Genomic DNA, 6,000 nt, shown 5'->3' on the forward strand with positions numbered 1-6,000 from the left:
CCTACTAACCTATTGACTTCTAGAGAAGAGAATCTTTAGGATTCATACGTTAGGTTAATCACGTTCATTTGCTAGCACCGTCGCCTCTGCTGGGAAGCGAGCGGTTGCTGCCTTATTATGTCCCGGAAAATTCTTTAAGTTACCCAAGGATATGAAGGTCTGGACAACTCCTAGAAGCGGATATTGGCATTTTCTCTGAATCAGCCTTTCCATGGTTTAGAGAAGTACGGCGGTCAGGGGTTCTGAAGTTGGGTGGTCTGTTAACGGCGGCGATGATTGATAGGGAGGTGATCTGAGCCAATGGTATGACTGCCCAGGCCACGTCATTTATGAGACCGGTGCCATAATGGGGATTCTTGTGACAATCTTCTCTTATCCTCGTAGGAGTGTCTTCGTTCACAGTGCAAAATGTGGAGCTACCAACATGTTCGGCCAGCGCTGTACCCTCTGGCCATTGCCTAGAACGGAAAGCCAAAGCTCATCGAAGTCCCCTAGCACAGGTTATTGTACTCCAAGAGCGAGCTAATATCAGGAATATAAAACAGGTACACATCTCTACCTCGACAGACCCACACTTTTTTGCTACACCATACATTCACGGTTTGGATCATCAGGGTCAAATTCAAGCGAGATAGGTCTGTACTGGTCAGACTGGTGTATACTGAAGGCAAGTCCTCTTTCTTCTTGTACAATCCTTCCGCAAAACGCTGTAACCATTGCAACAGCTAACGGTGAGCTTTGTTTCCTTGACCGCGGCGATCTCGGACGTATAAAATGTACAATTGCGGGACTGCTGCAATTGAGTTGCAGGAATGATGCGTTAGCATCTGCGGGGGTTTGCGTGGATGTCTCGTACTCCGCGGACGAATTTTCCGAATTTGTGGGCTTCTAAAAATCTTTAAAAAATCCGCGCTTATTGTCCTCTTTGTTGTCTCCTAAAAATCTTTAAAAAATCCGCGCTTATTGTCCTCTTTGTTGTCTCCTAAAAATCTTTAAAAAATCCACGCTTATTGTCCTCTTTGTTGTCTCCTAAAAATCTTTAAAAAATCCACGCTTATTGTCCTTTTTAGCTCATAAAAATCTTTAAAAAATCCACGCTTATTGTCCTCTTTGTTGTCTCCTAAAAATCTTTAAAAAATCCACGCTTATTGTCCTTTTTAGCTCATAAAAATCTTTAAAAAATCCACGCTTATTGTCCTTTTTAGCTCATAAAAATCTTTAAAAAATCCACGCTTATTGTCCTCTTTGTTGTCTCCTAAAAATCTTTAAAAAATCCACGCTTATTGTCCTCTTTGTTGTCTCCTAAAAATCTTTAAAAAATCCACGCTTATTGTCCTTTTTAGCTCATAAAAATCTTTAAAAAATCCACGCTTATTGTCCTCTTTGTTGTCTCCTAAAAATCTTTAAAAAATCCACGCTTATTGTCCTCTTTGTTGTCTCCTAAAAATCTTTAAAAAATCCACGCTTATTGTCCTTTTTGTTGTCTCCTAAAAATCTTTAAAAAATCCGCGCTTATTGTCCTCTTTGTTGTCTCCTAAAAATCTTTAAAAAATCCACGCTTATTGTCCTCTTTGTTGTCTCCTAAAAATCTTTAAAAAATCCACGCTTATTGTCCTTTTTAGCTCATAAAAATCTTTAAAAAATCCACGCTTATTGTCCTCTTTGTTGTCTCCTAAAAATCTTTAAAAAATCCACGCTTATTGTCCTTTTTAGCTCATAAAAATCTTTAAAATATCCACGCTTATTGTCCTTTTTAGCTCATAAAAATCTTTAAAAAATCCACGACTATTGTCACCTTTTCTGTTTCCAAAAAATCTTTAAAAAATCCACGCTTATTGTCCTTTTTGTTGTCTCCTAAAAATCTTTAAAAAATCCACGCTTATTGTCCTTTTTGTTGTCTCCTAAAAATCTTTAAAAAATCCACGCTTATTGTCCTTTTTGTTGTCTCCTAAAAATCTTTAAAAAATCCACGCTTATTGTCCTATTTGTTGGCTCTAAAAAATCTTTAAAAAATCCACGCTTATTGTCCTCTTTGTTGTCTCCTAAAAATCTTTAAAAAATCCACACTTATTGTCCTCTTTGTTGTCTCCTAAAAATCTTTAAAAAATCCACGCTTATTGTCCTCTTTGTTGTCTCCTAAAAATCTTTAAAAAATCCACGCTTATTGTCCTTTTTGTTGTCTCCTAAAAATCTTTAAAAAATCCACGCCTATTGTCCTCTTTGTTGTCTCCTAAACATCTTTAAATAATCCACGCTTATTGTCTTCTTTTTTGTGTCCTAAAAATCTTTAAATAATCCACGCTTATTGTCTTCTTTGTTGTCCCCTAAAAATCTTTAAAAAATCCATGCACACTGTCCTCTTTGTTGTGTCCTAAAAATCTTCAAAAAATCCATGCACACTGTCCTCTTTGTTGTGTCCTAAAAATCTTCAAAAAATCCATGCTCACTGTCCTCTTTGTTGTGTCCTAAAAATCTTTAAAAAATCCATACTTACTCTTTGTTGTGTCCTAAAAATCTTTAAAAAATCCACGAATATTTTCACCTTGGTTGTCTCCTAAAAATCTTTATAAAATCCACGCTTATTGTCCTTTTCGTTGGCTCCTAAAAATCATTAAAAAATCCACGTTTATTGTCCTTTTTGTTGTCTCCTAAAAATCCTTAAAAAATCCATGCTTATTGTCCTCTTTGTTGTCTCCTAAAAATCTTTAAGAAATCCACGAATATTTTCACCTTGGTTGTCTCCTAAAAATCTTTATAAAATCCACGCTTATTGTCCTTTTCGTTGGCTCCTAAAAATCATTAAAAAATCCACGTTTATTGTCCTCTTTGTTGTCTCCTATTTTTTTTTTAAAAAAATCCAAGTTTATTGACCATTTTTGTTGCTTCTACAAATCTTTAAAAAATTCACATTTATTGTCCTTTTTCTTGGCTCCTAAAAATCTGTAAAAAACCAAAGTTAATTGTCTTTTCTGTTGCTCCCAAAAATCTTTAAAAAGTCCACGTCTATTGTCCTTTTTGTTGGCTCCTAAAAATCGTTAAAAAGTACACGTCTATTGTCCATTTTCTTGGCTCCTTATATCTTTAAAAAATCTACGTTTATTGTCCTTTATGTTGGCTCCTAAAAATCTTTAAAAAACCCACGATTATTGTCCTTTTTGTTGGCTCCTAAAAAATCCAAGTTTGTTGTCCTTTTTATTACCTCCTAAAAATATTTAAAAAATCCACGTTTATTTTCTATATATATTTGACCTCGTTGTGGCTCCAAAAAATCTGTTTTAAATCCTTCCTTTTTAAGGGAATTTATAAATCTATTTCGTGTACTCATCCCAGAGGATAATGGTGGCAACCCTGCATAAACATTCTCGCCTCTCTTTTTTTTTGTTGCTGTTAATAAAACAACCACTTTATTGAAGTCCCATTGCTACCGATCACCATCATCATCAGCAGCACCACCAAGATCATCAAACTGTGTAGTGTGTGTAGAGTGCACTTTGGGCACTGGCAAATGCTACGCTTGTGCCAATAAGAGAATATTCATTTAAAAAAGCGATAGAGATGTCGATATTGGTTTTACCAGCCCAGAAGTGATCATAGCTCAGTATATCACAAACACAGCTAGCAGGACCATTCCACTTGGTTTGGGCCGTCTATTAAGTTTAATTTAGAATTAGATTGTTGTTAACATATCATAAGTTTCTCCAAAAACCGGCTAAATTCGACCACCCGTGATCCTCATAACATTTTTGAGAATTCCAGTTTTAGTCATTTCACCAGTTTTAGTTCAGTCACTCGTCATCTAACACGTTTATATGTATATACAACAGAAACGCCACCTGCAGGTAAATTTAGACCTTACATAGATAGCGAAGACGATAACCATTGCCACAGTAACTGAACAAGTTCTTTTGGTGAATAGGTTTGTGTCTTTGCTATTAGCTGTTTAAAATTGTCTCTGTGATATCTATATCAGCCAAGATCACCCATATACGTTAACGTGACTGCAACAACAACATAAGTTCTCTTTATTCTCATCTGCCGTGGTTTAGCAAAGGAAAGATTTTCTCAGAGAGACTAATGCACAAATATTTTGAGCACCAATGATCTATAGATATCTTTTTAGTCCGCCACTAATAACAACCATAGAATCATTCGCAGGATCGATCGGCTTATAGTTTTTATTACAATCAATTGAATAAATATTATTTCAAGAACTTCCATAATTACATTGGATAAGAATAAACAATCTCGAGGAGTAAAGGAATGTAAGGGCCGGTAAGGGAAAATCAACAGGCCGCCCATTTTTGCCTGCCTTCTAATGTCATTTCTCCACCTCACTTGCCATGTATTGGCATCTCTAACATGAAATTACTCCATACAATTGGGATTCCAATACAGTTGGTTGGCTGGTTGGACACCTCACCATCAGCATTCTCTTTCTCTGTCACATAACACACTCTAAGCTCGTTCGCTCGCTCATTGTCAGATCCCAGAGTACGCTTCGTTTGGCTTGGCTTCGTTTGCCATGCTGCTGCCTGGTGCCTGGGCATGTCTTGTTTATTGTCAATGATGACAGTTCTCTGTGGCTGCCGTCATGTCGTTGCTGTTGTTGTTGTGTCTGTAGTTTCTTTTTTGTGTGCTTCTTTCGCTTTTTTTTGTGAATCGTTGGCTTTTTTTGTTGTTTTTTCTCCGTAACTAAGTACGCAATATACAAGACCGTGGGAAACAGATTTGTCGTGTGTTTCCCACACGATAGACGGATGGATGAATTGCGATGTGATGCGATGCGATCCAATGGATTACTCAAAAACAACATCAACAACAACAGCAGCGGCAGCAGTGGCAGTCGAAGCAACAGCCGCAACAGTGACAACAAATAAAAATTACTGTTTACAACAACAGACCGACCGACCGGCTGGCTGAAGGGGTCCCCCTTCAGAAATGGCAATGAATGTAATGATTGTTTTTATGTCTTCTTTTGATGGGAACGGAATGGAGTGAATGAGCCAGCGAACGAGTGAGTCATGGGCACATGGGGTCTATTAAATCATGTTGAAGAGAGTGATATAATGGGTTCAGTAGATTACGGGTGAAATTGATACGTCAACCAATTTGACAAGTTATTTAGAGATGGAATTAATCTCCTTTCGGATATTGGGAAATGGTATGTAGCCATTTGGCATGGGAAAAGTTTTAAATTTTCTGTAGGTTTAAAGGTATCCCGTAGAGAGAAGATCCTAACGATCTTTTAAAGAGAGAAGACTAGAAGGTCGTCTTTGGTCTTTTATAGAAAGAATGACTTAAAGTTTTTTATAGATAACATAATATAATATACATATGTTTGTATGTATTTATCGACAGGATACTCTTATATTTTTTTTTGTGGTCGGGCAAAAATCATCGAAAGACTCTGGATACCTGGTTTATGGTTTCGCCAGGTGTGCGAGACTTTAACATGCTAAAATAACCCCTTTACTCTGATCCACCATCCCTGCGGTACCGCCGTACAGGCATTTCGTCGCAGGTGGGAATGTTCTATAGAACACTGCTATTTGTTATTCTTCTTCGAATATCGTCTTGCCTCCGTAATTCCAATATTATTGTCTTTAGGTACTCACATACATACTCCCAATTACTTAAAGACGCCATCATAATTTCGATTATGTTTTCTACACATATTTCACTACCAACTTGCCGCTCTAAATTTGTCCTCTCTTCTCTGAGTCGCGGGCACAAAAAGAAAACGTGGTATCGGTCTTCTACATGTTCCACGCAGCAGGGACAATCAGGGGAGCAGTCAAGTCAAAAAAGGGTATAAATAGGACCTAAAACAGCCATGTCCGGAGAGAAATTGGGTGAGATAGAAGCTGAGATCTCCATGTCGCCTATTTGACCAAGTCTCCACATTTCGTATCAGCGAATATTGTACGTCCATCTTCCTTTTGTTGAAGCTGACCACTTGCTTTGCCATTCGATAGTGCAATGTCTTCTTGCGACGTCGGG

The sequence above is a fragment of the Musca autumnalis genome, unplaced genomic scaffold (genome assembly GCF_047663935.1).
Source record: "Musca autumnalis isolate F117 unplaced genomic scaffold, ASM4766393v1 scaffold_1, whole genome shotgun sequence".
Classification (NCBI taxonomy): Eukaryota; Metazoa; Arthropoda; class Insecta; order Diptera; family Muscidae; genus Musca; species Musca autumnalis.